Consider the following 16,000-nt stretch of genomic DNA (forward strand, 5'->3'; position numbering starts at 1 on the left):
CTGGCGCGTAGGGGGTCGAGTTGAGGAGGGGGTCGTAGCAAGCCCCATCAGACGGAGGAATCCGGCCTGGGTGACCTGTCCCAGCAGGCTGACGTGGTCAACGAGCCATTCGAGATGACGTGCAGTCTCCTCATGAAAAGACTGCAGGTCACCTCGCATGGCCCGTTGACGCAACGCCACACCAGCCAGGACAGGCTCAACCCGGACCCGGATAGCCACGTCCGCAGGCAGAGGAAGGCCAGTTGACGTGAGCTCATCCCCTGCCTGAAAACGGGTCTGGACGTAGGCATCCCTGCTGGTGCAAGATGATGCAGGGACAGGATCAGGGACAGGATTGCACACAGGCACCTCCACGGCGGACTGTGCTGCCTCCTGTCCCTGGTCCTGCACTGCACCACTAGCACCAGTGGGATCCCCACCTCCAGACCCCGTCTCTGGTGCTTGCTCGGCCTCCTCCTCCACCAAACCCCCCACCAACCTGGATGACTCTGTGCCATCTTCCCCTGTTGCGCCCTGTGGGGTCCCAGCTGCCCCTTCTGCTGCCGAGGAGTCCAACTCCAACCTCCGCCTCTTGGACCTCCCCCCGGCAGCTGCGGCCTGGGACGCGGCACCAGACTCCTCACTCCCCGACGAGATCACAACATGGGAGGGGAGCCGGGCCTTGCGTCTCCGGCTGGCGGTGGGATCCCCGCCGCTGTGCTCCACAGCACCTTCTCCGCCCTCTTCATCAGTTGACGCTGCAGACAGGGAGAGACAAAACACAGGCATCAGGGCACTGTACAATGGACACATACACACATGACAGTTGTACATGAGTGGCATTGGCAAACCTCAGACATGTCATCACAATCCCCAACACACATGTCATTACAACTCGCACACATGAGCAATACCACAGCCATATCGCAACTGCCACCACCATCCATACACATACAACAGCATGAGCAGCCAAAGGTGAGGCAGACATCACATGCAACACAGGAAGTGAACCACACATGTACACACACCACCACACTTGCATGCATGTGTACACCTCTGCCAAGTGTCGCAGTGTTCAGATGGGCATCCATGTCACATCTGCCAATCAGGCTTCCACATACCGCTGTCACATGCATCCATGTTGCATCACTGTTGCACCCTTGTCAAATACACACACATGCACATGTACACAGTGCTGATACATGCAGCCGAAAACAACATACATGCGTGACATCACGGACCTGTCTACTTACATACACATTCATCCAAACATGTGTGCCCACACAACTGCATTTGGCATGCAAGCCTACACACACAAGCACCATCCATGTCTCACACATTCCAGCCCTCGCATGTGTCAGCCCCATGGCCCTGTACACCCCCACCCATACTCGACCCCATACAAACAGATGTGCAACCTGCACCCTACTGAATAATCACCACACGCACTGCTCACAATAAGGATGCATGTACACTCACCGCTCGACTCCAAACGGGTCTGCCTCTCAAGGACCTGGACGTGGAGCGCTGGGGTTATGCGTTCCAGGACCCTCATCTGTTCTTCCGACAAGTGGCCCCGGCGCCCCCTGGCATCCGCTGCCTTCAAGAGGCGCCAGGCCTTGTTCAGGGTCCTGGACCTGAAGTCCTCCCAGCGCTTCTTGACATATTGTAAGTCGCGGACTGCCACCCCCTCCGTGTTGATGGCAGTCACGATGTCAGTCCAGATCCGAGTCCGTCCTTCCTTGTCGGCACGGGAACTTCCGAAGAGGGCATCATACTGCCCCAGGACTTGCTCCACCAGGACACCAACTTCGGTGGCACTGAAGCTGGTGCCCCTCTGCCTCTCTGGCCCGGGGTTGTCAGTGGTCTCAGATGGTGTTTGCCCCGAAATGACAACCCCAGAGGCAGGAGTGGGTGGGCAACTGGGTCCTGGGGCTGGGCTGTGGAGCGATGGAATCCCAGTCGGGAGTCTTCGGTTCCAGCAGGGGTGGTCACAGCAACAGCACCCCTGGCTGATGTGCAGGCAGCAAATGGCAGGGCACGTGGGCAGCAGGCAGTCAGGCAGCAGCAGATGGCAGGTGGGAGCGTGCTCGGGGCTCTGGGGGGCAGTAGTTCGGCCTTCTGGGCAGGAGCGTGGTCTTCCGTGTGCTTACGCGTGGCCAGCTTGATACGGAGTGATTTGGCACGTGAAAAATCTGCACGTCAGCGTGTGATTCGAGGAAAGGCCCTTAGCGCGTAAGTGTGTCTGCACGCATACGCATTTTAATTGGACAGAAGGCCCCTCAAGCGCAAGCGCCCCTGTGACGTGATGCGTACAGACGTGCATGGGCATTTCAGCGCGCGAAAAAATGCACGTCCACGTGTAATACGAGGAAAGGGCCCATGCGCGTAAGCGCACGTGGAAAACTGCACGTCCGCGTGTAATACGAGGAAAGGCCGTTAGCGCGTATGCACGGCAGCACGCATATGCGATTTCATTGGACCAAAGGCCCTTAGCGCGTGAGCGCGTTTGTGACGTGACGCGCGTGGGTGTTTCCCTCATTGCATGTGATGACAGAACACATGTGGATTTCCACCAATCGCGTGTGGAAGTTCCCGGAACCCCGGAACACACGTACCCAGGCTAATTGCGTGTGGAACTTCCCACGCACCCCGAAACACACGTACCCAGGCCAATCGCGTGTACGCTCACTCCCCTCCGATCACACGCGATGACACTCGGACCTACAGTCTTACCACGTATCCGAATACGGGAAACCCGCGCATGGCAAAAGACGTGCACAGGCGTCAACACGTCCGCCCACACGAAGGCAGGCGGAGGCGTCCCCGCGCACAGCATAAAAGTGCGCGCAAACAACAAACGCGTATATACAGCTACAATGAATGCCCCATTTGTCGCTGCACTGATCGTGGGACACCGCAGGAGGGGGAGAATAGCCAGGGCACGCATTTTCGCACCACGGACAAGCCTTTTTGGGAAGCCTCACGACCAGGTCTACGGCAGGTATAGGTTTCCACCACATATCATCCTAGACCTGGTCAGGGAGTGGGAAGATGACCTCACATCCCCCACCCTTTGCTCCATAGCATTGAGCCCCTTGGAGAAGCTGCTCAATGTCCTGCATTTTTTGGCCACTGGGTCATTTCAGTGGACCACTGCCATAGTGGGGGGGGTCTCACAGGCCACGCAGTCACGCTGCCTACACCAGGTACTGGCAATCATGACAGCGCGCCCCTCAGTCCGCAGGCACATATACATGCCCAGAACACCCGCAGAAAGGCAGGCCGTTGTCCTGGATTTTTTCAGGGTGGCACACTTCCCCAAAGTGCTCGGTGCCATAGATTGCACCCATGTGGCCCTACGTCCACCTAGGGGCATTGAGCACATCTACCGAAACCGCAAGCACTGGCATTCCATCAATGTACAGGTGGTATGTGATGCAAAGGTAATCATCACCTCTGTCTATGCAAACTACCCTGGCTCCACCCATGACAGTTTCATATACAGAATGTCCGCCCTGAGCCGGGCCCTGGAAGCTGGGCAGCATGGTGACACATGGCTCCTAGGTCAGTACAAATGCCCTTGCACATGCATGCAAGTCACACACAGACAAATATCCAAACCCTATTAATCTCAACTATTATCACCTCCCCAGGGGACAGTGCCTACCCTCTGAGCAACCACACGATGACGCCAATCCGGAACCCCACCACACCACCCCAGGTAAGATACAACGCCGCCCATATTGCAACCAGGGGCATAGTGGAGCGCACATTTGGAGTGCTCAAGTCACGTTTCCGCTCCCTTGACCGCTCTGGTGGGCAACTACTCTATGCACCACCAGTAGTGTGCAGGATCATTGTGGCAGCATGTGTCCTGCACAATGTTTCAACACGGCAGGGCGTCCCGGTGGACATGGTGGTGCCCCCACATCCCCAACCACAGGCACAGGCACTGCCGATGGGAGGGGACAGGGCACATGGCGAGGAAGCCCGGACCCAGCTTGTGGACACATTTTTCACCTAACCTCCCACCCCTGCGGAGTGCACACAGGCCTGGCACATACCAGGTAACAATCGATGATGACAAAGAGACAGTCAACTGTCACAACCCTAACACCCTGAGATAGTTGCCATGGAAGTGCCAGATTGTCTGCATCCCTAGCTACTTAAACACAAGCTATCCTGTGTGACCAAAAGGCACACATATGACATATGACATGATATGGGCCATACACAAGTATTCCAAGGCGCAATGAGGCAGGGAGGGGGGAACAAGGGAACACAGAGAACGGTACTACTAGGCCAGGTGTAATTGAGATTGTGCAAGTGCAGGGTTAGGGGGAATGGGAAAAGTGCAAGGGGAAGGGTGGGGGGGAGTCCAGTACAGGGGAAGTAGCCCAAAAAAATAATACATAGGTCGCTTGGTGGCAACTACAAAGGTAAGTGCAGACAAGTGCTGGGAAGGGAGGGCTGTAGGGATAGAGAGACAGTACTGCAGTGCAGGGGTTGCAAGGGAGGCAGTGCAAGTGGAGAGTGGCTGGGCCAGGGACCGATGTCGGTGAGAGTGGGCCAGTTGCAGCTCCTGTGCAGTTCCAGTGGAGAATTCTGCAAGGGAGAGGCAGACAGTAAGCAGAAGCAAAGAGGAAGGTCTTGAGGTGCTTCCAGAACTGGAGATGGTTCCCCTCAAGTTCAAGTCAGGCCGGAAGTCTGTTCCAGGGGGAGGGCCCTGCTGCGGAGAGAAATATACCCCCAGCTAGTTGCTCTGAGAAGCGGATGACCCGGACATGCAAGGTGTGCATCACACACACCTGCAAAACAGGCCATGGCCATCACTGTCATGTCACTCAAACCCTCCCAAACATCAACATGACATGGCAAGCAATACCCATACACCAACGCAGTAATGATAAAGTACACATTGCCATGTCCTAAATGTACAGTGGCATCGGACAATGATGCCTGACCCGGAATCAGATGAAATGACAAACCAACAAAATCTCCCACCCAAAATAAGTCATTTCCAAATGCATTACAACAGTCGTAGACGTAACATCACAATGAATGCCTGTCTACATGCACATTATGCATTGCAAAATCAACACTGCAGCTCATGTGTGCAGTGTCCTACTCCTGCATCACACTGCTCAGTGCACAGCACAGTGAACAGCCATTCTGTGTGATGCACACCCTGAGCATCACATCTAAGTGACAGACCACATCAAGCATCAAATTAGGCATGTACTGGATCCATAATCGGTCACAGAACATGTGCTGCCGGGACACAGTGGGCACCAGAAGGCAAACAGTGTACACATGGATATGCAAGGGTGGGAGTACATGTAGTGCATCTGAGTGCAAGTGTGTGGTTCTGCAAGGACATGCACTCCACATATGCATGTGCACTCAAGTGACCATCAGTGTTCCCTACACATCACATGTGAACATCCACCATGTGTACACCCCAGCATGTCAAACCACAACTATCCCCTCGCACCTGAAAGGAAAACACAACACATGAACAGGCATTGATCAGCAGAACACAACATGTACATAGGATACCCCCATTACTATGTCAGAGTTCCCATCACACTGCAGGGCAAGGCAACTATCAACAACAACCCCCCCTCACAAATGACCATGACCCACTGAACAACTGCACCTGGGTCATGGAGCCTCCAAACCTCAATTCCACCTGGCCACAGGATCACCATCTCCCACCTTGTGTGTAAAAAGATGCCTGAACCCTCAGAATCCACACTCATTTCCAAAATCACAAAATCCAAGGCATAAAAACGAACCCGAACACCCTCCAGTAGATGACTTGACGTAGCAGTACCTCACAAAGGCCAAGTACTACCACAATGATGCAACAACCAAGGTAGCACAGCAAAACAATGTCACGACAGGATGTGAGACATGTGTGGTACATGACATAGGATGATGCACCATGAATGGATGTGTACTGTCACAGGTCCCCTGTACAGGCGCGGGAGTGTCACGAAACAACCACCCCCACCATGTCCCGGGTGCCTGCAAGGTCAAACTCACACAGGCCCCTGAGACCCTGGTGGGGAAGGAGGTTCAGGGATATGCAGTCGGGACAGGTGTTGACACACTGGATGACTGGAATGAGTGGCAGGAGAGGGGAGGAGGAATGACACATGAAACTAAGGAATGCACGAAAATGTACAACCTGCATGAACACATAAACAATCCAAACAAACTTGGACATCATTGGCATGGCCTTCTGTAGTCCAGGCTCAGGAGTGGTACGAACCAACCACCCCCTCTAGGGTTTTGGCGCCTGCAAGTTCGGGGCTTACACAGGCATCCGCAACCCCAGTGGGGAAAGAGGGTCAGGGAACGTTGCTTGGATAGGCACGGGAAGCAGGAACACCGGGTAGAGGGTACAGGTTTCAGAATTGCATAGGATCACGGGTGATTAGGGAGAAAAAACATACCAAATTGAACCACACATACATCCATGCATCAGTACACTCCCCAGCAAGCCTATGCAGAGCAGTTCGAAAGAAAAACAAGACACTTAGCTCTGGTTTTGAGTGCTGGCCTCCTGCCTGTGCACTCTCAGGTCCGGTTACAGGAGCACTCCAATGCTGCAAAGAGAGCCACAGTCAACAACCTGTACGTGCCAATTACACAAAAACACAACACCAAACATGCCCCTTAGCAACAAACTACTCTACAAACAGACAATCTGTGCTCGATGCTTCGTACCCATATATAACATCACCCCTGTGACGGGTCATACACAGTCAATGCAGTAAGTCAGCCGCTGGTGGGTGCCTGGCAAATGGAACACCAATGTGTCACAATTCACACAACATGCAATGTTCCCTGGGTAAGCAGACAGACCCATATAGCAAGCCATGTCTACAGAGCAAGTTGCGTACCACCATGACCGAAACAAAGTTGCCAGTGCATTTATCATGAAGTACGTGGAAAAGACATGCACTGCACCCGAGTATGTCCCTTGCTGTATGTCCCTGTGAGCTGCCCCTTTCCATGTCCTGGAAGACTACATGGTTGATACAAGTGCCTCAATGAACCTTGGTGTACCGGAGGGTATGTGCCACTGCCCCTGCATGTGTCCCAGACAACCCTACTATCAACAGCCATCAGTCCACAAACACATCTGAGCTGCATTGTGTGCTTCAACACCAATATTCATCTAAGCTCACCCTCTGTGCTGTGACTAAGCCTGGATGTGCAACTCGCCTGGTGCAAGCTTTGCTGTGCCGTGGCCCCCCTGTGATGCTCACCTTGCCTGGAGTTCCTTGGAACATGTCAGCAGTTCTAGGATGTGGGTCTGCAATGTGGGCACCAACAAACGGGTCAAGAATTCCGTCGTCCAATGGGCCATGTCTGCTGGCAAAGGTGCTCTGGAGGCTCTTCCCCCCTGCAGAAAGGGCATGAAACACATCATTAATGCTTCAAAGTCATCTGTGTGTGTCTCATCAGGCATCTCATTACTTGACCATGTCAGAGAGTCACACCACAAATCACACCATCAGTCCGTCTTTCACCTCCAAAGTGTGGAACACTATCTACAGCATGAATTGCAACAAGCACGTGTAAAGGAAAGATAAGAAACATACTACACAATGCATAGCAATCAATGTCCACATTAATCATGACACACCCCATCTAGCAAAAGCTGAACAGTGGACAATGACACCTAAATCATCCCCACTAGGGGTGTCAACACAAGTCACAGCGCCAGACATGCCACAGATATGACAGTCCAAAGCCCTTGTGTAATATTCTGTAACACCGAACCATCCTTGCGAGCCCATGGATAAGGGAGGCAGGAGTGGCATATGTGAGTCAAGGACCCCAAGCAGCAAACACATACACAAGACAACCATGAAGGGCCCAGCTGGAACAGACAGTGGATGCCTTCAAAACCCGCAAAGCACCGCACCGTCACATGAAAGCACAATAGACTAGCAATTTTAAACTAACTCAACTATTAACTAATTACACTAACTATGGAAAACCTTCATTACCTATTTAAACTAACTATCAAACAGAAACTTAACTAACTAAACTAAAAGAAAAATCAAAAATGGCCACATACGACCCGGGGGGGAGGGGAGGCACCCAGGAGGGGGGAGGTACAGGGTGCTGCTCAACATCCACATGCGATGATGCTGAGCCAAAACAAAAATCCTCCATGGGCTCAACGCCTGCACAGCACGACCTATGTGGGAGATAGATGGTCGTCCAAGTCTGGCTCATCCTGTAAAGGAGGACGTGGCACAGTAGCCTGGCCACGCCTAGCCACAGCTTGCCCCTCATCAGCAGCAAGTCTGCCGGACGGGTGAGCCTGGTTCTGTGTGGCAATGTTACATAGGTCTGCATGCAGAACCTCACGTGATACACGTGCTTCCTCTTGCAAGGTAGCACGTGTAACACGGAGTTCCTCCTGCAAGGCCTGGCTGGACAACTGCTGCACATCCTGGCAAGCCTGTAGCTCAGCCGAGATGGTACGCTCAAGCTGTGCAAACCTCTCCTCTGCCTGCTGCCTCTGGGACATCATAAGGACACCCAGAGTGGATCTGAGGGAAGCATACTCCTCCCTCAGGGCATCCATGTGCGCCTCTGCGTGAGCAGCAATTGCTTGACGCAGAGACGAAATTTCAGCCTGGCGTGCCCTGTCTGAGGCCGCCATGCCCAGCCTGAGCGAGCGGGCCGTGGACCGTGCCGCCTGCTGCTGGAGAAGCACCTGCCTAGCAGGGGGGCACAGATCGGGCCACACGCTCCATGCTATCAGCGATGTTCTCCATTGCTGCCCCCTGCCGTTCGGAATTGGCAGTCATGTCTTGCTCCCACTCAGTAAACAGCGGTTGCGCGCGGCGACCGTGTTGCCGGGCTTGACCCCTGCGGGACCCAAGGACCGGGGGTCCTCGCTGTGTTGGCACCGCCTGCGGCTGCACGACTACATGCCCCCGTCGACGTAATGTCCCAGGCACATCAGTGACTGGTGTGGAGGGTGACCCTGCGTCCCGATCCACCACGGGCGGAGGAACCAAGACTGTCTGATCCCTCAGTACAGGTGTCGCAGACAGAGGAGTGTCCACATCAGAATCACTCACCCCTGACACATGGACTTGATGCTCATCCAACTCAACATGGACGTCAAAGTCGTCATCAAGGCTGGACTCATAGGCAGCCAGAGACAAGATGGACTGCAGCACTTGGGGGTTTTCATGGCCTACCACCCCACGACCCCCACTAGTGCCGGATTGATGTGGTGTTACCAACCCTGTGTCTGGCATGACAACACCATCCTCCGCCTCCATTGCGTCATCACCTGAAAAATAGAGAGAAAAAGGTCACTACACATGTCAGAAGCACACGACACACACACACCGACAGCAAAGGCATCCGGCAGACATGTGACACACAACATATGATCTGGCATGCATGCTGGGTCTACTTTGAATAGCTTCTGTGATCAGGCCTGTTGAAAGGTGGCAGTTTCCATGGAAGTGGGTCTATGCAGTGCAGAAAATGTGTACGCCACTCACTACCTACATGTACAAGCACTACATGGTGTGTGCCAGGAAATGTGAAGGCAGTGCAATGTCAAATTCAGACATCACGTGCATTGTGCATTCAATGTGTACCATGTCTAGAAGCCAAGCAACCCTCCACCCCAGTACCAAAGCAGGTATGCCTAGCATGGTATCAAAAGGCTGACCATACACCTGTGTATTGACAGGCAGTGTTGACTGGCATCAACAGCTTAATGTGATACAAATTACAACACTGCAAATGATGCTGGGACAGTGGGCAGGACACATGATGGAAACTCCGGAGGCCGCCCACGTGTGAAGAAGACACAAGAGTTGGACAGAGTCATTGGCCATTGAACAGGCTGAGGCCTGTGAGCCACACAGATTGTCAGGGCCTAAACATGTGTGCAACGCAGGACTGAGCCACAGTTGACATGGGGAGGCAGATGAGATGGCAGGCAATGCATGTAACCAAGGACTCTTATTACAGTGATCATCCAGTCAAGGACACATAGGGGCATGCGTGCAATGCACATAGAGCATGAATGCACTCATGTCCCTGCGGGACATCTGACCCATGCACAGTACAAGTGAGATACCCTGCATCGAGTACTAAGGCTGTACCACACGGCATATGTCTGGCAGTTTCTACGCTGGAAGTTAGCATCTACACAGGACACATGAACAAGATACTACACATTGGCAAGATTGAAGCAGACCAGTGCAAAGGTGGAACTGGAGTGCAGAGTGGTGGAGGAGGGGCAAGGGAGCATGCCCACATGGAGTCCCGCATGCAGGCAGAGGAGACATGCATGACGGTAGCATTGCATTACTTACACATCAGAGCCATGTACGCGTCACATGTAGCAGCAATCATGCACAACACATCCCACAAGTGAAACACACACGTCCTCAACAAACATGCATCAACACTCACTGGACTGGGCATCAAAGTCCAGCATCTCTCCCACTCCTTCGACCAATTCAGGTGGTATGAACTCCGCAACGAGAGCCTTATGCGGAGTGAGTTCTTCCTCCTCTGGTGCAGGCTCACCGCCAGTCACCAGAGTCAAGTTGTAATTTAAGGCACGCTTGGCCTTAGTGCTGCGCTTGATGTCATTTCAATGCTTTTTGCACTCCTGCACCGTGCGCACCTCATGGCTGAATGAACTGACATGTTCCAGTGGGTGTCACGTTGGGCAGCCGTAGTATGACTATTGGCACCCACTAGCATGTCACGGCTGTGGCCCCGCACGTAGTCCACGAGGAAGTCCAGTTCCTGCTTACAGAAAGGCTTCTTCCTCGACGTGCAGGAGGTCGTGGCTGTGTGTGGGGTCCCAGCCTGTGCTGCAGGTGCAACCTTCCTCCTCTTGGACTGTGGCGCAGACCCTGGCTGGCTAATGCCGCCCTGACCAGTATGGCCAGTGGGTTCGGTGGATTGAGCCAAGGGAATGGCAGGTGGAGGGATGACCAAAGGCCTGACTTGTGTCAGTGGAAGCTGGGTGCCCACTAATGGACCCTGCGCAGCAACATCAGCTGTGGCAGGGTCTTTGACCGCAACGGTCCTGGTTGGCAGACTCACAACCGGGGTGCTGTTGGGTGCATCTGCCCCTGCACTTGCCAACACCCGGCAGTTCGGCGCAGCAGATGACATGACTGCCCCAGGGACACGTGTCTTGGTCTGAGCAGCCCGGCGTGCCCCTATGGTTTCCCCCCTGGCCTGTTGGAGATCTACCAAGGGCTCTTCAAGTGCCAACGCAGCCTGCGCTGGCAGACCATGAGCCTGGGTGGCGGTGTCCACAGCTGCACCTGCAGCTACCACTACCCTTGGGCCCGTGGCAGTCGATGGAACGGACTGCCGGGTCATACGGGTGCCAGTGCCAGATGCAGGAGCTGCATCCCCCGGAACCACAGGGGGTGGTGGCATGGCTGCACCGACACATGGCACAACATTGTGCTCAATTGGCGCACCCCTGCCTCTTCCCCCTCTGTGGCTGCCCTGGACACCCTGGAGTCCCCCTACTCCCTGGTCACCACGGCCACGTCCCCGACCACGCCCGACACGAGGAGCGCGCCCAGCTGAGGCGCCCCTCACCTTTGGTGGCCCCCAACCATGGCACAGATGTAGTAGTGCTGGCACAGATGGAGTGGTGCCAATGGGAGATGTACACCACAATTGACCTGGGCAATTGGGGTGAAGGGGGTGGGAAGCAAGATGTTAACAGCCCCCCTGCACCTGCAAGGCAGTATGTGACCCCGGTGATGTGGTGACGGGTCACGCAACGCTCAGGCACCCCAAAACTGCAGTAAAACTGTACACGCAACCCTGCAGCCTACGTGCGTGGATTCAACCTCCCGCAGTACGCGGTGGCAACCAGTAACACGAATAACGCGTAGGAGTGGGACACGCAGGCTACTATGACATCGAAAATGGGTGCGATACACAGGGGCACCCGCAGTGGGAGAAAGAGCGTGTGCGACTCACCGTCTGACTAGCGCGATGCAGAAAAACACGCGTAGCCAATACCCCCGCCAAAAGAAGAGATACGTCCTTGATAGCTGTGAAGTTGTGATGGCGCGCGAAACAGGAAGCAGCAACACACGTCGGTCTCCACGAAAGGCATGTACAGCGAACTGCTGGGCCCGCTCACCTTTAACCCGTGCTGAGGGAAACGCACACGCGCGTCACGTCACTTACGCGCATGGGCCCTTTCCTCGTATTACACGCGGACATGCAGTTTTCCACGCGCGCTTACGCGCATGGGCCCTTTCCTCGTATTGCACGTCTGTACGCGTCACGTCACAGGGGCGCTTGCGCTTGAGGGGCCTTCTGTCCAATGAAAATGCATATGCGTGCAGACGCGCTTAAGCGTTAAGGGCCTTTCCTCGAATTACACGCTGACGTGCAGATTTTTCATGTGCCAAATCACTCCATATCAAGCTGGCCACGCGTAAGCACACGGAAGACCACGCTCCTGCCCAGAAGGCCGAACTACTGCCCCCCAGAGCCCCGAGCACCGTCCCACCTGCCATCTGCTGCTGCCTTACAGCCTGCTGCCAACGTGCCCTGCCATTTGCTGCCTGCACATCAGCCAGGGGTGCTGTTGCTGTGACCACCCCTGCTGGAACCGAAGACTCCCGACTGGGATTCCATCGCTCCACAGCCCAGCCCCAGGACCCAGTTGCCCACCCACTCCTGCCTCTGGGGTTGTCATGTCGGGGCAAACACCATCTGAGACCACTGACAACCCCCGGCCAGAGAGGCAGAGGGGCACCAGCTTCAGTGCCACCGAAGTTGGTGTCCTGGTGGAGCAAGTCCTGGGGCAGTAGGATGCCCTCTTCGGAAGTTCCCGCAACAGACTCGGATCTGGACTGACATTGTGACTGCCATCAACGCGGAGGGGGTGGCAGTCCGCGACTTACAACATGTCAAGAATCGCTGGGAGGACTTCAGGTCCAGGACCCTGAACAAGGCCCGGCGCCTCTTGAAGGCAGCGGATGCCAAGGGGTGCCGGGGCCACTTGTCGGAAGAACAGATGAGGGTCCTGGAACGCATATCCCCAGCGCTCCACGTCCAGGTCCTTGAGAGGCAGACCCGTCTGGAGTCGAGCGGTGAGTGTACATGCATCCTGATTGTGAGCAGTGCGTGTGGTGATTATTCAGTAGTGTGCAGGTTGCACATCTGTTTGTATGGGGTCGAGTATGGGTGGGGGTGTACAGGGCCGTGGGGCTGACACATGCGAGGGCTGGAATGTGTGAGACATGGATGGTGCTTGTGTGTGTAGGCTTGCATGCCAAATGCAGTTGTGTGGGCACACATGTTTGGATGAATGTGTATGTAAGTAGACCTGTCCGTGATGTCACGCATGTATGTTGTTTTTGGCTGCATGTATCAGCACTGTGTACATGTGCATGTGTGTGTATTTGACAAGGGTTCAACAGTGATGCAACATGGATGCATGTGACAGCGGTATGTGGAAGCCTGATTGGCAGATGTGACATGGATGCCCGCCTGAACAATCCGACAGTTGGCAGAGGACTAAACACATGCATGCAAGTGTGGTGGTGTGTGTACATGTGTGGTGCACTTCCTGTGTTGCATGTGATGTCTGGCTCACCTTTGGCTGCTCATGCTGTTGTATGTGTATGGATGGTGGTGGCAGTTGCGATATGGCTGTGGTATGGCTCATGTGTGCGAGTTGTAATGACATGTGTGTTGGGGATTGTGATGACATGTCTGAGGTTTGCCAATGCCACTCATGTACAACTGTCATGAGTGTATGTGTCCATTGTACAGTGCCCTGATGCCTGTGTTTTGTTTCTCCCTGTCTGCAGTGTCAACTGATGAAGAGGGCGGAGAACGTGCTGTGGAGCACAGCGGCGGGGATCCCACCGCCAGCCGGAGACGCAAGGCCCGGCTCCCCTCCCATGTTGTCATCTCGTCGGGGAGTGAGGAGTCCGGTGCCGCGTCCCAGGCTGCAGCTGCCGGGGGGAGGTCCAAGAGGCGGAGGTTGGAGTTGGACTCCTCGGCAGCAGAAGGGGCAGCTGGGACCCCACAGGGCCCAACAGGGGATGATGGCACGGAGTCATCCAGGTTGGTGGGGGGTTTGGTGGAGGAGGAGGCCGCGCAAGCACCAGAGACGGGGTCTGGAGGTGGGGATCCCACTGGTGCTAGTGGTGCAATGCAGGACCAGGGACAGGAGGCAGCAAAGGCCGCCGTGGAGGTGCCTGTGTGCAATCCTGTCACTGCATCATCTTGCACCAGCAGGGATGCCTACGTCCAGTCCCGTTTTCAGGCAGGGGATGAGCTCACGTCAACTGGCCTTCCTCTGCCTGCGGACGTGGCTATCCGGGTCCGGGATGAGCCTGTCCTGGCTGGTGTGGCGTTTCGGCAACGGGCCATGCGAGGTGACCTGCAGTCTTTTCATGAAGAGACTGCACGTCATCTCGAATGGCTCGTTGACCACGTCAGCCTGCTGGGACAGGTCACCCAGGCCGGATTCCTCCGTCTGATGGGGCTTGCTACGACCCCCTCCTCAACTGGACCCCCTACGCGCCAGTCATCCTCCGTGCCATCTTCCCACCCATCAGTCACCTGGGTGCCCTGTGGAGCTGCCTCTGACGGTGCGGCCAGGCTGGTGGAGGAGGCATCCCTGCCACAGTCGGGAGTCGGACGTCCAGCAGGGGTGGCCACATCTACGACTGCACCCCAGCCGGCGGAGGATGTGCAGGCAGCAGGAGGCAGTGCACGGGCAGAGGCACAGCAGCAGCAGCAACATGGTGGGAGCCATGAAGGCTCGGGGCCTTCAACATCGGAGGGCCAGGCATCGGCCGGAGGGCAGGAGGACCCAGGACAGAGAGTGTCTTCTGTGTGGCAGCGGTTGGGCCACGCCATAGATGCGGAGCGGCAGCGGGCGGAAGAGGCACGGCTCACAATGGTCAGCGCGGAGAACTCCATGCGGAGGGCCCTGAGGCGGGCCGAGTGCCTCGAGGCAATCCGCAGGGGTTTGGAGGTGGAGACGTCGACGGCCCTGCAAACCCTCGGGGCCATGGAGGAGGACCGCCTCCGGGACATTGAGGAGGAGTTCGATGATGCCCTTGCCCGGGACATCCACAAGTGAGCCGTGAAACTAGCCCGCTGCCCTTGTACATAGTTATGTAGGTAGTGTTAGGTTTCATTTTTGTTTTGATTTTATTTGGACCTTTCGGACATTGGCCACATTTTTGTATATAGTTTATTTTATTAGTTAGTGTAGTTAGATAGTTTTCCTTTCTTTTGTTGGGATAATGGACCCTGGCTTGTTCCCATGTGCATAGTTCACTGTTGGATTGTATTTTTTTTCCACTTTTTAACCATGGAGCAATGGGTTTCTTTTTTATTTCCCATTGGATTTTTGTTTTGTGGACATTGACTTTGGACAACATTACTTTGGAATTTTATTTTTGGTTTTGCTTTTTTTCACGGACATGCTTCTTTTAATTTTTGTACATTCACATTTCTGTTTCTTCATTTTTTATTCTATTTATGTTTCCTTTAATACATATTTTTTTTGGTGAACTTCAATGTGTGGTATCTCATTGGTTTCATGCATTTCATGATATGCGTTTTGAGATTCACTGACACCCATTGGGTGTATGTGAGGGAGATGTGTTTGTTTTGGAACTTGCAATTGGTGTTCTGTGATGTAATTGCAAATTATGAGTGGGTGGATGCAATACTCGGGTGGGTGTTTTGCATTTGGAGGCTGACCATAGGGACCAGGGAACTAGATTGTGATGACATGTTGGCTGGGGAACATGAGTTGCACATGGGTGGGGGCCTGCTGGCAGGTGCCCCACAGTGCTGGCGGGTGGGGGTGCTGGGGAACATGAGTTGGACATGGGTGGGGGCCTGGTGGAGGCTGCCCCTGCACTGCTGGGGGTGGGGGTGCTGGGAGACATGGGTGGGGGCCTGGTGGAGGCTGCCCCTGGTGGCTGGG

Source organism: Ambystoma mexicanum, chromosome 7p (assembly GCF_040938575.1).
Source record: "Ambystoma mexicanum isolate Mex_15411 chromosome 7p, UKY_AmexF1_1, whole genome shotgun sequence".
Classification (NCBI taxonomy): domain Eukaryota; kingdom Metazoa; phylum Chordata; class Amphibia; order Caudata; family Ambystomatidae; genus Ambystoma; species Ambystoma mexicanum.